This window comes from Pteropus alecto, unplaced genomic scaffold (assembly GCF_000325575.1).
Source record: "Pteropus alecto unplaced genomic scaffold, ASM32557v1 scaffold231, whole genome shotgun sequence".
NCBI lineage: Eukaryota > Metazoa > Chordata > Mammalia > Chiroptera > Pteropodidae > Pteropus > Pteropus alecto.
The window spans coordinates 290,258-310,027 of record NW_006431805.1 but is presented as its reverse complement, the minus strand read 5'-3'; the positions used below and the strand labels follow the sequence as shown (position 1 = coordinate 310,027).

Below are 19,770 nucleotides of genomic sequence, written 5' to 3'. Positions count from 1 at the left end.
TGCCTGCCAACTGTCTCTCTTTGAGACAGACATAATTCTCCCCTCTCAAGAAAAAAAACAGTGTTAAACACTACACTTCCCATAACATTTCTTTTTTCCAGAGGCACACAACACTAATATTGAATAATGTCTTAATGAATGATTAGAAAACAGTTCTTCATTTCTTATGCTTAGTGTGGTAAATTTCTAATTCCATAAAGGGAAGAAAATGTTTCCTAGGTGAAAAATCATAGCAGAATTCAAATCAAGGGGAATTCAAGTTTGTTAATAAATAAAACTGCTCTAAATATAAATAAAAAGACTGTCATTTTATCAGATATAGATCAATCTATTCTAAGTTACTTATTATTCTAAACATTAATTAAAACTAACTAATGAATTAAAAGTTATTGTAAGCCAGAAGTAAAAAGGAAAAAATGAGTCTCAAACATTCACCCTAAATAAAATATTAAGGTGGCAAAACTCACAATGTTTTCCATGTTCTAAGTTTATTTTCAAACATCTTAAAGATACGAATAATATAAAAATATTTTATGCTAGGAATGTGTGAACTGAATGAACATTTTGATATACTGGTATTGTTCTAGTTCAATAGTTATAGAAAATCTATATATTCAATCCCAGTTCTAATGGCATCATTGGGTTAAAAAATCTTTAGCTAAGCTTGTGATTTAGTAAAAATAATGATAATAATTTGGAGGGTTGTATCCAAAAATTTGTAAGGCTTATGACTTTTTAGATAATAATTTGGTTGAGTTCAAATCTTTATTTTAGATAATAGTAAAGAGTTAGGCCAATGACTAAATTATAGCACCATACAAAAATATATTCTGACATAAAATGTGTATTTTAAATTAAGCATAACATCCTTCTACACTGTATTAATCGTCATTTTATTTCCTCTTTATATTTATATCTAAGAAAACTGTTCTAAAATTAACTTATGCAATAAATATACAATATGATCTTTGTCTTCAAGAATCTGATGGCATTATTATATTAAATATGACTGGCTGTGCAAATTCTGTTATGTGGGCATCACCTAACAAGAAAGATAAATGCTCTGTCCATTGTGAACTTCTATTATATGTTATTAAGGTAAGGAGATCATTGAAAATGACAAGAGGTATGTCTATCAAAATATAGAGAGTAAATGTGCTTAAATACATAGATTGTTAATCCATAGTGTTCTAAAAGAAGCACAACAAGCAGAGTATTTTCTAAATTATAACTTTAAGAAAGGTCATAATTCTTGCCCCAGGCACACTTAAATATGAAGACTTTTTACTACTTTTTGTAACAGTTGCACTGTAAAAACCCATCAATTTTGCTGTCCAAAACCCTGTTTCAATCAAAATAAAATTAACAGTGCCGTAGCAGAATATCAATGAAGTCTCTGACTTACTGAGAGCATCTGTCACTATAGAAAGAGACAGAGTTTAGGTAGAAAACATATATTGTTAAGTACTCATTCTCACAGTTGGATATTAAAGCAATAACAATCTCAATCCACTCAATTTAATATGGCAAATATTTATTTAATTTATTAATATTGTCTATCCATTAGCATTCACTATAAATCTAATAGAATTTGGAAACTTTACACACAAACACACTCATACATGCAAATGATATGTATACACACATCTCAATATCAGCAGAGCCTAGTAGAATGCATGGCACATGGTAAACTCTTTATTTTATTTTATTATTAGTTTCAAACATACAATACATTGGTTAGACATTTATATAGTTAATAAAATGATCCCCCTAATTGTTCTTTCTCTCCTCTAGCTCTCCTCCTAGCCATTACATTAATGTTAATTGCATTCTCTATCCTCTTCTCCTTATCCCCATTACCATCTATTTACTACTGATTTGTACTTCTTTAACTCTTCACCCCATTCTCTCAGCCCCCTAACTCCCCTCCCCTCTGGCCGTCACCAGATTAGCCTCTATATTTGTGAGTCTGTTTTTGATTAGTTTGTTCTTTTGTTCCTTAGATTCCGCATATAAGTGAAATCATATGGTATCTACCTTTCTCTGTCTGACTTATTTCACTCAGCATAATAACCTCTAGGTCCATCCATGTTGTTGCAAATGGTAGGACTTCATTTTTTTAATGGCTGAGTAATATTCCATTGTATATATGAACTATAACTTCTTTATTCAATCAACTGTTGATAGGCATTTAGGTTGCTTCCATATACTGGCAATTGTAAACTGTGCTGCCATGAACATAGGGGTGCATAGATCTCTATGAATTATTGTTTTGGTTTTCCTTGGATAAATACCCAGAAATACAATTGCTGTCTCAAAAGATATATCAATTTTTAATTTTTTGAGAAACCTCCATACTGTTTTCCACAGTGGCTGTTTTTTATTGAATGACTTGATTATTTATTCCACTTCAATTTTCTATAGGCAATGCCCTAAAAATTTATTGTCATATCCCCTTTACCAATAATGTTATCTTTGTAAGGCCCCTTGGGAACTGGGGGTTAAAATGGAGGACATTAAAATAGGTCTTCTTCCAACTGCTGGTCCTTATAACTTTGTTCTTACTCTTTTCTTCCAAAATCACTAAATAAGCTAAATAAAGAGGCAAGTCTTTAATTTCTAACATATTAGACAGCATTACATTATAATTGTTTTTCTTTTATGTTTTGTTGGACTTTGTATATAAGCCTTTCACATGCTGAGAAGATGTACTCTCTGACATCTAAAGAAATGATATATTCAACAAAAGTTTAATACATAAGTTTATAAAGAACTCATACAACCTAACACCAAAAAAACCTAACTATCCAATTAAAAACTGGGCAGAGGACCTGAATGGACATTTCTCCAAAGAGAACATACAGATGGCCAATAGACATAATGAAAACATGCTCGACATCAGTAATCACCAGGGAAACATAAATTAAAGCCACAATGAGCTATCACCTCACACTTGTCAGAATGGCCATCATCAATAAATCAAAGAACAAGTCATTGCGAGAATATGGAGAAAAGGGAACCCTCAGGCACAGCTGGTGGGATTGTAAATTGGTACAGCCACTATGGAAAACATGGAGGTTACTCAAAATATTAAAAATAGAACTACCTTATTACTCAGAAATTCCACTTCTGGGTATTTCTCTGAAGAAACCTAAAAATTTGTAGTTGATAGATGGTCAAGGGGATGGGGAGCACGGCATAGGGAATGCAGTTAGCATTAATATGTTGGCTAGGTGTAGGGCCAGGAGAGGGAGGAAGCAATTGGGAGGATAGTTTTATGAACTATGTAGATGTCTAACCAATGTGCTGTATATTTGAAACTAATTTAAATGAATAAAGTTTAAAAAGAAACCTAAAACATCAATTTGAAAAAAAATATGCACCTGTATATTCATTGCAGCATTACTTACAGTAGTCAAGATATGGAAGCAACTTAAGTGTCCATCAATAGACAACTGGATAAAGAAGAGGTGGTATATATATAATAGAATATTACTCAGCCATATTAAAAGAATGGAATCTTACCATTCGTGACATCATAGATGGACCTTCTAGGTCCATCCTAGAAGGTCCATCTATCATGCAATAAGTCAGATAAGTTAGTGCAATAAGTCAGACAGAGAAAGGCAAATGCCATATAATCTCACTTATATGTGGAATCTAAAAACAAAAAACAAAACAAAATAAATGAACAAACAACAAAAAACAGACTCATAGATGCAGAAAACAAGCTGATGGCTGCCAGATGGGAGGAGGGTTGTGGGGACGGAGTGAGAAAGGTAAAGAGATTAAGTACAAATTGGTAGTTACAAAATAGTCACAGAGATTTAAAGTGAAGCATAGGGAATATAGTCAAAAATATGGTAATAACTATATATAGTGTCAGGTGGGTAATAGACTAGTCAGGGGAATCACTTCCTAAACTTTATAAATGTCTAAACAGTATGCCATACACCTGAAACCAATATAAAAAAAAATGTTGAATGCCAATTGTAATTAAAATTTTTTTAAAAGCGGGGGGAAGGTGAAGAGAAATAAGGTTCAAATACACAGGTATAAAACAAGTAAGTCATGGGGGTATAATGTACAGCATAGGAATACAGCCAATAATATTGTAAAAGCATTGTATGGTGTCAGGTGATTGCTGGATTTATTATGATATCAATTGGGATTTATTCTTGGGATGCAAGTTTGGTTCAATGTCCACAAATCAATTAACATAATGCACTGCATAAGCAAAATGAAGGATAAAAATCATATGATCATATCAATAGATGCAGAAAATGTGCTCCACAAAATCCATTATCCATTTATGATAAAAACTCTCAGCAAAGTGGAAATAGAGAAAACATACCTCAACATACTAAAGGTGATATATGACAAAACCACAGCTAACATCATACTCAATGAAGAAAAGCTAAAAGTGTTCTCCCTAAGATCAGGAAGAAGACAAGGATGTTCACTTTCACCACTTTTATTCAACATAGTATCAGAAGTCCTAACCACAGCAATCAGACAAGAAAGAGAAATAAAAGGCATCTAAATTGGAAAGAAAGAAGTAAAACTGTTATTATTTGCAGATGACATAATACTGTATAGAGAGAACACACCTTTCATTCTTAGCAGAAGTGGAATTTGCTAATCACTTCTGGTTGCTGATAACAAGAAACAATAAGATACTTAGGTAAAAAGAAGAGTACAGCATCATTTTTTCTCGCAACATGATTTTACCCTTAGAATATTTTCTAAATTACAAAATTAAGTATTCAAAGCCAGTTCCCCCAACATGTAAAAAATAACATATGACAATAGCTGTATGAGCTTTAAAAAGGCTCACCAACCATATTCTATCACTATTAGATACCTCTCCCACTTCTACCATCCAAAAATTTAACCATGTAGCCTACTACCTTCATCTGCAATGTTAGATTTACATTTATATTGTAAAACTTTGAGTAACCACATAGTCTTGAACTCCTCCAAAATTGGCAAAATAAAATGAATTTCTCAAGGTCTTTATGGTTAACATTCAGGGTTATGGTATAGGAAATTAATGATATATATGAAAGCAAGTACATTATCTCATATTTGTATTTTATTATACAGAGAGTCTCAACTGCAAAACTCTTCAGATCATCCATTTTGAAAAACCTTGAAAAAACATATCTAAAGCACACCTTCTAGTCATATTAAAAGAGGGAAACTCTTTCTGAGGTAATAAATACTTCAAACCATCTTTTAAAAACCAATAGGAACCAAGTAAGGGCATGGAAGTTGTAAGGCATTAACTTGATATTTCATAATATTATGTACACATCTCTTCCAGATTATCAAAATTATGGACAATTTCATTGGATCTTGTGCCCCTTACTTCAAAGGGCCTGTAGGTATCTGTCATACGCTATGATATCTGGATATGAACTCCAATATTTAGGAATGTCACAAGTTTAAAACCGAAACATGACCTAATGGACATCCCAGTCTCCTTTCAAAACTGAGCTGCTGGGAACATGCAAGTATCTCAAGCAGTATCAAGATAGAAGGTTTGCAAAGGAGGCAAATATAGCTCACTCTTTTTTGAACATGGATACCCATGCAAATATCTCTCATTACTCCTTTTCTTGAAAGAATAGAATAGTTCCAAGTATACGAAAATCCCCATTTGTGGATTTTGATTTAGTGGAACTTTATGACATTATCAAATATTTTGTTCTCTCTCTCTCTCTCTCTCTCTCTCTCTCTCGCGCGCGCGCTCTCTCTCTCGCTCTCTCTCTCTAAATTTAAAGTTGTACAATAATTCAAGTTTTATATTTTTCACTACAGTAAAAAATCAGATATTGTCATGGAAAACCCCTGAGAAAAACAACCTAAATTCTTTCTTACAGAGAAAAACAGCAATATAAATTTATAAAAATTATTTAGTTTTGAATTCTATTTGTAGAAATTTAGAAGTCAAGAAAAAGTGTAATATTGAGTTCAGTTCTGTTTTCTTCTTAATAATATACATTTATTTTTAAGAGACTTTGACTTCCAGGCATTTTTATTCATTGTAAGCCATCTTATTCTTAGCAGCCAAAAGCTATTCATCCTTCTATGGCCCCTCTATCTGCTATCACTGATCTTTATCTATACCTCTCTTAGACATTTGTACTTCTTACCTTTTATTTAGGTAATCAATACGTTAATACATGAATTATTTTTCCAACTAGATTCACCAAGAGGCAGGCAAGAGTTAATTCTATGACTACCTATACTCCTACAATGTTAAGTACAGTTTTTTAACATTATCATATACATGAAAATATAACTGTTCATGTATAATAGGCTGAAAGATAGTTAATATGTTTTTCAAAGTTAATAATTAATAAAATTGTTCAGGGAATAAGATTTATGGTTAGGGTCTATCATAGAGTTTTTCCATCAGTATGTGGTCAAAAATTACAATTTTAATTATGCTTATAGTGCAGTGGTTTAATATCTTTTCAAAATATGCTAGAACGATTTCCTAATTTTTTAAGTACAAGTTTATAAATAAAATGGGATCTTTCTCAGATGACCAGAGATCTTGCTATAGCTCAAGATCATCACTCTGGACATAGCTAATCATTGTGCCATACTAGAGATACAGAGAGCAAATAACTTTGAAATGAGATGTGTACTTATCCCAAGATACATTTTGAATTGTCTTATCTTGCCATGTCTTCCTCAAAGCTAAGTACAACTTCTCATAGAAATTTGTTTACTTGAGGATTTAAAGTAGTTGTTTTTCAGTTACTTATGGCTTTGCTGTACCATTACTAAGCATTCCTATGAGCTCCACAGAATGAGCAAGACATCCAAAGACAATTTCAAAATATATACTATGCAAAAATATGTATATATATATACTATTATGATAGGAAACAGCTTATAATGATGAATAGAAACTCTGTAATTTTTCATGGTAATTATGGACTTGTGCAATTATTTGCAAAAAGAAGTGAAGAATGTATTAATTAGATGAACAATATATGTACAATCCCCCTTCTGCAAAAATGTTCACATTTAATGGGAAAATCTCATGATGCCAACTAATTTTCAAATTTCAATTTTGTATTCTCTACTATCCATTTCCTATTCATTATCTGCATTGATACCACTCTATTTATTCTGCTTTTGTGTCAATGTAATGCAAAAATATAACAACCAAAACATCACCTCCAAGGAAGGAATCGCTCTATTCTAAGGATAATACTTGTTTTATATAAAAACATATTGAATAGAAATAGAAAGAAACAATTCAATTCAGAGTGACCTACTGAGATACTCTTCTTATATATTTATAGTTTAATCTGTTATTTTTCCTCCTCTTTTATTCTCTTATTACATTTGTTTTTACATCATTAATGTTTTCAATTAAATGGAAAATCAACAGTGCTTTTTTGTCTACATGCATAGAAGAGAACTCTTCAATGACATTTCTATGTTAATTGATTCCTATAATTTGTACATAAAGTATTTGGTCAAGGTTCTGCTAATACTTTCCAGAACAATTATCTTTTTTCTAAGAAGTCCTATGTCTATATTATTTTTCCATAGGTGATAGAAAAAACATATCCAATGAATAAGAGACCAAAGCTTTGAAAGAGTAAATGTCAAAAGCAAATTAGACCTCTGATGGCATGAACTCCAAGGAAAATCAAATACAATACTTCTTCTATGAATTTATAATTGCATACCAGAAAGCAAAGTATAAGATAAACATTTTTCTGTTTGTTTTTCACATTCACAGAAACTCCATCCTTATATGCTTTTAGATGGTCACATTTTGCTGACATTTACAAACATTTCATGTTGATCTTACATGGGTCACATCAATCATCTATACAGTTTCAATGACACGTTGTTAAATAAACTGTCATGAAAGATTTATAGAGAATTTGATAAAAGTAAAGAAGATGTAGTTTAGCTTTTAAAGATGCATTACCCTTTTTCTGAGGTGTAATATCACTTCTAAAACACCATTAAGCTTTACTAGCAATAAGGGAAAAAATCTCTTTCTCTCACACTTGTATTTGCATAACATTTTTCTTCCTCCAAACATTAGAGATAGAAAAGGGAAGGAGAACCCCACCACCACCACCGATTCAATACTACTTGGATTTAAAGGTTGTGCATTGATCTCATTTTAAGAAACATTACATGTAAGTTAACAGCATTCAGAGTTTATTTACTAAAGAACAATTACATAAATGAGTCTAATCCACTCATGTAAACAAATGTTTCCCTCATATATGTAAGTTCTTATATCCTGAATTGGATGGTATATGACGACAAAGGTGACACAAATTCCTCACACATTATTGAGGTATTCAAGTGAAAGAGAGTTACTAACAGGCTACAGAAGACTCATAAATTTTTTAACACAAATAATTACAATATAAAACCATTTAATTCAATTTTAACCTAGCAGCTGCCTTAAACACCCGACTAGTTTGGTTGTTTGTTTGTTTTATATTAAAATGGATGTTACTTTATATTAGACTTGTAAAGGGTCACTCAGTTTCCAACAATTTATGCAAGGCATGTAATAAAAAGGTCATATTACAATTATGTTTGCAATTATATATCTCGCTGCAGTGGGAGAATAGGCAATAAATATTTTGTTAACATGGATCTCCTTTATTCATTTTATATTTGAATTTGTTGAAAAGTACTAATTTAGAATATAATTTTCCAAACTGAGGCTCAGTTGTAGTCCCCCTTATAAAGTTTCCTTGCTTAATGCTCTGCTTGTTGACAGATCTAAGCTATTTCCCTTGCTCTAAGTTCTCAGGAAAAATTTTAAATCTTTCAGATCACTGAGTTTTGTTGCCCGTAAAACAAGAATACATTCTAGTAGTGAATAGTTTATAATCAAAAACTTTTAGACTGTTAAGGTGTGTAAATTATGTCTCAATAAAGTTATTATAAAAAAAACTTTTAGATTCTAATACTTAAAAGAGCAAACTATACATGCTAGAACCCAAGGAAAGTAGTGCTTAGTACTATATCTTGTATAGGTTAAGTACATAATACTTATTCAATATAAAGGAAATTATTGTTATGTTTCTAAGATGAGATTTGAACTGTAGTATAATCAAATATATGTTTTAAAAATGAGTTATACTATAATAGAATTCAACTCTACAGATGGTTAGAGCACATGAAGCCCAGAAAAAAATATATTTTAAACATAACAATTTACAATTTGTCTACACATAACAATTGAAATTTAGTAATCTTATAGTAATAAAATGGTGTTCTATATAGAGATAACTCACGAAAACCTTTTTCTATTTCAAAGGCCACATTTCTCCTTTGATAATAGTTACTAAATTATTGTTCCACCTTTTAGTATCAAAATACCTTTTCCTTAACTTTCTTTCTTTAAGAAACCACAATGATCTCTATCATGTTTTATTTAGATGATAGCAAGCTGAGATTTTCAGCTTTTGATTCTTTTACTTTTAAGTAACCAACTCTTCGTTCATTATGAAATCAAGGGTCACGTTTTTGAGTTATTAACTGAAGAGGGAGCAAACTTGACTTTCAAATTAAGGCTTGAATATCAGTTTAGTTGTAAAAACACATCTTGAGAATCACTGGACAATTCCATAGTAGTTAAACAGTCAGTAAAGAGGATATTAGTAATATAATACAAAGATAGCTTCTTATAGTCTCATAAAAATAAATACGAGATTCTGTTAATGACATTTTTATTTTATCAAAGAGAATTTGATCAAAGGAACTTAACTTTAGGAATAGAAATGCTAAGCACTCTACTTAATAGCACCAGGTTTGCACACTTACTATCACGTCAAAGCTCTTTTCATTACAAAACTATTACCATTCTAATCATTCAGTTCGGTAACCTGAAATTTAGGGGCCTCTCATTTCCTAAGTAAAGCTAAACATTATCTAAGAAAGCAAAGACAACAAAGAACGAACCAGGGCATTTTAATTATCTTTAATATTTACAAGTTAAATTTGCTAAGTTTAAGGTCAGTAAAATATATTTGCATGCTATGTTAGTTTGTCACACAAACTTAGAAGTTAGTAAAATACTTTTGAATCCTCATGAATCTGAATTAGCAAATATATGAAAACTACAGCATGATGCTAGGTACGTAGTGTATATTCAAAAGTTGTTTTTAAAACAACTGAAAGTATTCTCTCAGAAAACATTTTAAAGAAACATTTCTTGCAAAAGTATAATTAACCATTTTATATTTTAATCAAAAAGCATCCAATGCATTCTAATGGTGTTTAAATTTCGTACAACTTCTATAAATATCTCTTTTAATTTATAACTTAAGCTTCATATGTAAATCAGTTTTACTTGGGTAAAACGTGTTATATCACAATCGAAGAACAAAATAGCATACTATTTTCATGTCTGAGGTGAAAAAATGTTTATTGTTGGAATGTTTGCATGATTTGAAACTAATTATTTATAATTAAACACATCCCTCATTTCTTTTATTTTAAAATAGTTTAAGCCCTACACCATAAGCAATGCCTCTCTATGGTAAATTTTGCCTCACATGCTTAAACCTTTAACTTAAAAAAAATTTGTATACTTTTTTCCAATTATACTATATCTGGATCTTTCTGTTGTAAATTCTCTGGCACACACTTGAACACAAAACTAATTATAAATATCTTCTATTTATACAAAGTGAATATTCATTGAAAACCAAAATGTTGTATTATTCCATGACCATATCTTTACTATCAGAAGTTCTAAGATGACTTACTATTAATTTTCCCTTAAGAATAAAATTGTATTCTAAAGCTTACATTAAAAAAAATGACTACAACCAAGACAAGTGTCTTCTGTTGCTATATTTCTTCAGTTCATTATCTCTTTCATTAATCACATTCTATCAGCCTGAGTACCTTTATTTCCAGATTGCATGTTACTTTTTCACATTACTACCAGAGTCTTAATCTAATCTTAAAGATCTACAATTCCTATCATGAAAATCAAATTGAAGAATTCTTTTTAAATTGGAGCTTTTCTCAATATTTAGCTTTTTAATGAAAACATAATTATGTAGAATATAGTACAAAAAGAGCACAAACTATAAAATATCAATAAAGTAAGTAAAGATTGGATGGTTCAATTACAAGTTTAGACTCTATGACAATGAAACGAACAATGAGCAAGAAAGAGTCAAAAGCAAAATTTGTCTTTCATGTACTTTGCCAATCAAATTTCCCAGAACAATCTAAAATTGACTAAAATATAGTTACTAAATAAAGTGAGGTATTTTATTTTAACCTAACTACTGTGTTGTTTTATATTTCTTAGACATATTTGTAAGTATTGCCAGGGACAATCCAATTTTAGGATCTGCCATCCCTCAAACCAATAGCTAGACAAATTTCACCCTTTACTCTCCAGCCTAGGCCTTAAAAGTCAACTTCAGAATCTTTGCATTTTCTGCTATCTTTGCCTGAAACATTCTTACCCAATATTTTGGTTTCATACCCATCATGTTATATAAGCTCAAATGCCACCATAAAAGCCTTCCTTGACCATCCCAACTGAAAAAAATCCCCAAATCATTTTTATTTGTTTTCTCTGCCTTATTTTTCCTCAAAACACTTATATAAATTATAATTTATTTTTTTATCCTCTATCTCCCTCAACTATAATGTAATTCTCATTTTGTTTTCTTCATTATAACATTTTTGTGCCTAGAACAAAACCTAGCACATGTGATCAATAAATAGTTTTAATTAATAAATAAACATAAATTTAGTAGGTTGTGTTTAGGTAGCCATTACATTTAAATTTACACAAGAATATAAGATAAATTTTTTGGTAAGATGCTTGCATGTGGGTGACCTTGCCCCTGAATGCCTAGCTGCTCTCAATTAGTCATAACTAAACACAGTTATTACTATAAAGGTCACACCTCATAATCTTTCCTCTCGGTCTGGATGAGATAACAGGGCATGTAGTACTCTGATCTCTAACATTGTGGTTACTCACAGAATTATAATATGTCCTCTTGATCCATAATTCCTTGAGTACCACAGGCTTCTGAGATGATCCACTCAACCTATTCCCTCCTCCTTTTGCCATAAACTTAAGGCTGCATTCTGACAAAATTATTTACACAATTCTTAAACCCTCACCGTTATATTCTATTTCATAAGTATAGAGAAGCAGAAGATAGTGATATTATAACTACATTAGACTATACCTAGGCATATCATATTCAAACTGCACAAAATCAAAAAGAAAGAAAAAAATCAAGATAAGAGTCAAATTAAATAAAAATTTACCTATAGAACGGCAAAGATAAGGGTTACATCTGACTGTTCCTCAGAAACCATGAAAGAAAAAAGAAAGTCAAGTGAAATATTTGAAATATTGAAAGAAAAAAATCCACCAACTTAGAATTCTGTATTCTGCAAAATTGTCCTTCAAAAGTAAAGGAGAAATAGACTTTCTTACAAAAACTGAGAGAATTTGTTGCCAGTAGACTTGCCTCACAAAACATGTTAAAATAAGTTATCCAGAGAGAAGGAAAATGATATAAGTCAAAAATTCAATTTACACAAGGAAAAGATGAGCATTAAAGAAAGGATAATTGAACGTAAAGTAAAAACCTTAATTTGTCTTATTCCTAATTTATCTAGCAGATAACAGTTTGTTCAAAATAATAATAATATATTCAAGAATTATATCTTATACATAATTGAAATGAATGACAGCAATGATACAAGGGACAGTAGAAAAAATTAGAAATATTTTGTTATTATAAGGTAATTGCCTTACCTGTGAAATGGTATAATGTTATATGAAAGTAGAGTTGAATTACTTGTAAATGTTTATGGAATACACTAGGACAACATCTTAAAAAAAAAAAGGTTTAAAAAAGTATAATTGAAGTGCAAGAGAGAAAATAGAGTGATGTAAAATAGTCAATTAAAATCAGAGAGGAGAGAAGGGTGGAAAACAAAATTAGGAACAAATGATAGGGACTACAAACAGAAAACAGTAACAAACATGGTAGGTATTAATCCAACTATATTAATAATCACTTTCAATGCCAGTGGTCTAACATATACCAATTAAAAAGCAGAGATAGTCAAAGTGGATCAAATAGCAACACCAAACTATATGTCGTCTACAATAAATCCACTTTAAATATTAAGTCACATGTAGATTAACAGTAAATAGATAGATAGCTTCTGTTCATGATAGAAGAGTAAAAAAATGCTGGGCTTGTCTCCTCCCATGACCACATCCAAAATACAACTAAACTACGAAACAACTATCATTTAGAATCCTGTGACGTCTAGCCAAACAGAAGTCTTGTAAATAAGGACATACAGAAGAAACCACCTCGAGACTGGTAAGAGGACCAGATACATGGAGATGGGCTGGTACCACACCCAACTCTGACAGTTAAAAATCGAGAGCAATATCTCAGCTAACATCATCCCTCTGAAGAAGCAAGGGATCCCAGTTTCACACTTGGCTCCCCAGCCCAAGTTTCCAGCGATGGGAAGAGAAGTCCCCATAACGGCTACCTGTGAAAAACAGTGGAGATTGAGGTTGAGTTAGATTAAGGGATTGAGATAAAGGGCTGCTGGACTCATAGGTATCATTCTTATAGGGACCGTGCACAAACATATTTGCTGAAGGACTCACTCTGAGCTCCAGCACTGGGTTAGCAGCTTTAAAGGTGCCAAGGATATAGGGAGGAACTTAATTGCTTGGCTTCAGGGAGAAGGCTTAAAGGGGCAGCTTTCTCCCAAAGTGCTGGCAGAAGTCATTGTTCTTTTGTTGAGCCCTTGCACCAACTAGCTTGCACACACAGGTAGGTCCCATATCTGAGTCTAATCAACCTAACTGACACTGATCACCCAACCTTGGTGATTCCCTGAGACCCTACCCTACACAACTTTTGGACCCACCCAAGCCACTTCCACTGGCTTTTCCATAAAAATAACCCATCTTGGCTCATTTTTCAAACTTTCCTAAACCCTCTCAAAGGTTCACAAGCCCAAACAAACAGCATCTGGCCTTGGCATGCACTATACCTTTGTTAAACAATCCAAAACTGGCACTAGCAGCAATCATGCTGTTTGCAGCTTACCCTATCCTGGGCAACTTCAAATGCAGCACAAGTGGCAATCACCTGCAAATCACTTCATAGCTCATACCAAATAGCCCCAGGTAGGCCACAGGCAGTAGCTGATCTTGCCCTGGAACAAAGCCCCTGCCAAAAGGACCCAGAAACAACATGCCCAGTGGCTAACTTCTGACAATACTAGATCACCAAACAACCACCTCAATAAATGACATACCCAAAGGAAAGACTTGGCAGGAACCAGACTCTCCTCAAGTGATTCCTTCTCTGTAGGGTCATTGTCTGCACAACGGCTCCTCCACTGTGGGCATGGCCAGCCCTCACAACATATCAGCCTGAGGGTCAATCCCTGCCATTGACATGCAAGCAACAATCAAGGCTTAACTACAATAGTAAGACACACACAAGCGACACAAGTGATACACTTACACCACCCAGCTCAGGTGACCAAGGAGACTATACCACAGAACACATACTACATAAAGCCACTCTACTAAGACTGAGAAATATAGCAACCCTACCTAATATATAGAAACAAACACAAGCAGGCAGTCAAAATCAGCAAAGAAACAAGTCCCGTATGGAAAAAAAAAAAACTCCATTAAAATAAAAAATTAAACTAAATGAAGGAAAGAAATCTATCAGATGTATAGTTCAAAACACTAGTTATAAGGATGCTCAATGATCTCAGTGAAAACGTCAACAAAACAGATAGGAAACATAAAAATGGACATAGAAAATATAAAAAAGAACCAGTCAGAAATGAAGAATACAATAACTAAAATTAAGAATACGTTAGAGGGAATCAACAATATTTAGAAGATAAGGTAGCAGAAAACACCCAATCGTAACAGCAATAAGAAAAATAAATCCAGGGAGAAGTCAAAATGATGTAGATGATAGAGGCTTTGTTCATCTGCTCTTACAACTACATCAAAGTTGTGACAGAAACACGGAGCAAACAGCAAGCAGAATCGCCAAGATTCTAGATGAACGAACCCTACAACTAGGGAGAAAAATAAAAATCAACCTGAAACAGGAGGAGGTAGGATGGGGAGAGGATGCAAGGTTGCTCGGTCCCAAGTGGAGGAGTGTGCAGCAGCAGCCGGTAGCACAGACATTCCTCTTAAAGGGGCCATGTCTGCAACCAGAGTTTCGAGGTGATGGACCTACTCATTCTGAGCACCAACACCAGAACAGCTGCTCAAGAGTCACCAGAGACTTACAGGGGGACACTGAATTGTCGAAGCAAGGGCCAGAGGCAAGGCTTTCTCCCAGGCAGAAGGCCTGGAGGTATGCATTGTTCCTCTGGTGAGCCCTCTCCGCTCCCAGTTTTTGGAAGCAGCACTGTCATAGCTGAGACTTCATCACACTGGATAATACGGGTCACTCCGCCCAGAAATTTCACGAAACTCCATCTCCCCCAACTCAGGGCCCTACCCAAGCCACATCCAGTTTTGTCCTTGGTGAATCCTGTGCAACTTGCTGTCACACTGGTGACAGCTGACCTTGTTTTCTGGTGGGGTTTCTTGAGGCAACTATAATCACAGCGTCTGTGAATTGCTTGCTGAATCTTAATAGGTAGCCCTGGAGGGACACAGATTGGAGCTAAACTTGGTTTGCTGCTGGACCCCTCTCAGGACTGTGCTTCTGGACACCTACTACACAAAGCTATGCTAATAAGACCAAGAGATTTAGGAGCTTTGCTTAGTACATAGAAACAGACACAGAAAGGCAGCCAAAATAGGAAGACAAAGAAGCAGAAACCATATGAGAGAACAGAACAGAGATCCAGGAATAATGGAGTCAAGCAATCTAACAGATATAGAATTCAAAACACTGGTTATAAAGATGCTCAGTGAACTAGAGGAAGTGTAGATGAATTCAGTGAGAACTTTAACAAAGGTTAAAAAAACACAAAAATGAAAAGAAATCTGAAGTAGCTTCATTAATTTCAGACAGAGCAGATTTGATAACAGTGAAGATTATTACGTATAAAGAGGGCCATTACATAATGATAAAAGGGTCAATTATCCAAGAACACATAACAATACTTAATGTGTATGCACCTAACAACAGAGCATCAAAATATGTGAGGCAAAAAGTGAAAGCTATAAGGAGAAATAAATGAACACACTATTATATTCATGGACATCAACATCCCTCTATGAGAAATGGACAGATCCATCAGGCAAAAAATCAGTGAAGACATAGTTGAATTCAACATTATCAATCAACTGGATATGTGACATCAATAGACTAATTCAACAACAGCAGAACACACATTGTTCTCAAGCTTGTATGGAACATTCACAAAGGTAGATCACACTCGGCCATAAAATACAACTTAACGAATTTAAAAGAAGAGAAATCATACAGTGTCAGCTCTCAGACCATAATGGATTTAAAGTAGAAATCAATAATGGGAAGATAAATGAAAAATTCCAACATACTTGGAGATTAAACAACACACTACCAAATAACAGGTGTCAAAGTACTCTCCAGAGAAATTAAATATATGTTTAACTAAATGAAAATGAAAATATGATTTAACAAAATTTGTAAGATGCAGCAAATAAAGTGTTCAGATAAGTGGAGTAAAAATTGAAAAGAGAAAATCAATACAAAAATCAACAAAATCCAAAGTTTAGCTCTTGTAAAAAATTCAGTAAAATTGAAAATCATCTAACAAGGCAAACTAAGAAAAAAGAGAGAAGACACAAATTACTAATCTCAGAAATGAAAGAGAGGACATCACTACAAATCTCATGAATATTAAAAGGATAATAAAAGCATATTATGAACAATTCTATACCCACGAACTTGATAATCTGTATGAAATGGATGAACATAGTGATTAGACATTTATATAACTTACGAAGTGATCATAGTGATAAATCTAGTACCCATCTGACACCATACACAGTTATTAAAATATTATTGACTATATTCCTTATGCTATATATCCACATGACTATTTTGTAACTACCAATTTGTACTTCTTAAGCCATTCCTTTTTCACTGATCCCCAACAACCTTCCCATATAGCAACCACGAAAATGTTTTCTGTATGTTTGTTTATTTGTTAATTTTGTTTTTTAAGATACCACGTACTAGTGAAATCATGTAGCATTTGTCTTTCTCTGTCTGACTTACTCCACTCAGCACAATACCCTATAGGTACATCTATGTTATTACAGATGGCAAGATTTCACACTGTTTTATGGCTGAGCAGTATTCCACTGTATACACGTACCACCTCTTTTTTGTCCACTCATTCACTGATGGACACCCAGGTTGCCTCCATATCTTGGCTATTGTAAATAATGTGGTAATGAATATGTGGATGCACATGTCACTTCAAAGTAGTGTTTTCAGTTACTTCAGACAAATACAGAGTCACTGGATCCTTGCCTCTTGTAACAGCCTTTGTTTTAAAGTCTATTTTGTCTATGTATTGCTGCCCAGATATATATTTTTTTTTGCTTTCCATTTTCATGAAATATCTTTTTCCATCCTGTTACTTTCACTTTGTGTGTTTTTCAATCTGAAATGTCTCTTGTAGGCAGTATATATAAGGGTTTATTTTCTTATCCACTTATATGTCTTTTGATTGGAACATTTAATCCATTTACATTTAAAGTAATTGTTAATAGATATATAGCTATTGTCATTTTATTATTCATATTTTTATCTTTTATTTTCATCTTCTTCTCCAAGAGGTTCCAAACATTTCTTGTAATTCTGATTTGGTAGTGATGAACTTTTGCTTTTTCTTGTCTGGAAAGCTCTGTATCTGTCCTTCGATTTTAAATGATAGCTTTGCTGAATAGAGTAATCTTGGTTGTAGGTCCTTGCTTTTCATCATTTTCAATATTTTGTTCTAATCCCTTCTGACCTGCAAAGTTTCTGTTGAGGAATCAGCTGACAGTCTGATGGGAGCATCCTTGTAGGTAACCAGATGCTTTTCTCTTGCTGTTTTTAAGATTCCCTCTTTGTCTTTAACTTTTAGCACTTTAATTATGATGTGTCTTGGTGTGGGCCTATGCGTTCATCTTGTTTGGGACTCTCCATGCTTCTTGGGCTTGTATGTCTATTTCCTTCCCTAGGTTAGGGAAGTTTTACATCATTATTTCTTCAAATGGATTTCCAAGTCTTTGCTCTTTCTTCTCCTTCTGGTATCCCTATGATGCAAATGTTGGTATACTTGATGTTGTCTCAGAGTCCACTTAAATTATCTTCATTTTGTTTGATTTACTTTTCTTATTGTTGTTATGATTGGGTGTTTTTTGCTACCTTATCTTCTAAAATGCCGATTCGAGCCTCTGCTTCATCTAATGTACTGTTGATTCCCTCTAATGTATTCTTCATTTCTGGCTGGTTCTTTTTTATGTTTTTTTTTAATCTCTATTTTTATGTTTTTTAATTTCTTTCATAAATTTCTCACTGAGTTCATCTAATCTTCCCCTAAGTTCACTGAGTATCTTTATAACCAGTATTTTGAACTCTGCGTCTGGTAAATTACTTGTCTCCATTTTGTTTAGTTCTTTTTCTGGAGTTTTGTTTTGCTCTTTCATTTGGAAAATGTCTTTGTCTCACCATTTTAGCTGCCTCCCACAGATTGTTTCCACGTATTAGATAGAACTGTTATGTCTCCTTGTCTTAATAGAGTGGACATATGTAGTAGGTGTTCTGTGGGGCCCAGTGGCAAAGTCTCCCACATTACCTGAGCCAGGTGCTCCAGGTGTGCCTTTTGTGTGTGCCCTACTGTTGTAGTTCAGCTTTTGTTGCTGTTTGCATGTCAGTGAGATGAATTGACCCTTGGTCTCATTGATTATGATGACTGGCTCTGACTAGTGGAGGCGCTGTTGTATAGCGGCTGATCCTACGGAGCAGGATTCGCTTTAGCAGGGCTCTAGTGCCTGCCTTGTCTGCCCTTTGAGTGTGTCATCCTCAGATGTGACCCCAGGTGGTGCTCTGGCTTAGACTGAAGCCAACCATTCATCATGAATGTCATGGCTTCCTGGTGGGGCCCTGCCTCTGGCCAAGTTCAGCTGCAGCCTGTACCCTGACTCGTGCCACCTGACATGAGCCACCAAGAAATCCGCAGATGGCTGCCACCTGCACTGGGCATGGATGTGCCTGGAAAGGCCAAGCTGTGAACTGAAGTTGGCTGCTGCTAATGCAGAGCTTGAGGCTGCTCAACAAAAGGTACACATCATGAAGAGGCCAGATGCTGCTTGTTTGCTTGAACCTTTGAGAGGTATTAGGAAAGTCCACAACATGAACCAAGACAAGCAATCTGTATGGAAGAGCCATTGGATGTGATTTGGGAGGGCCTGCAATTTACAGGGGACAAGGTCTCAGGGAGTCATCAGGGTGGCACAACCAATGTTTGCCAGGCTGAAGAAGACTCAGATATGGCTCCCACCTACATCTGCAGCCAGGAACAGAGAGAGCTCAGTAAAGAAAAAATGAATTCTGCCAGCATTTCTGTCTGGGAGAAGGCCTTCCCGACAGCTCTCACCCCAAAGCCAGACAACTCAATTCCTCCCCAGATTTCCCTGGCACCTTTTAAGCTACTGCCTCTTTGCTGGAGCTCAAAGCAAGGGAGTCCTTAGTCTGTCAGTGAGTA

General features: G+C 33.9%; 1 protein-coding gene across 2 annotated transcripts in view; it reads right to left on the bottom strand.

The window, feature by feature from the left end:
* The window catches only part of DACH2 (dachshund family transcription factor 2), a 688,009-nt gene that overhangs the window by 429,721 nt on the left and 238,518 nt on the right, over window positions 1-19,770 (bottom strand). The gene's annotated exons all lie outside the window — the stretch shown is intronic.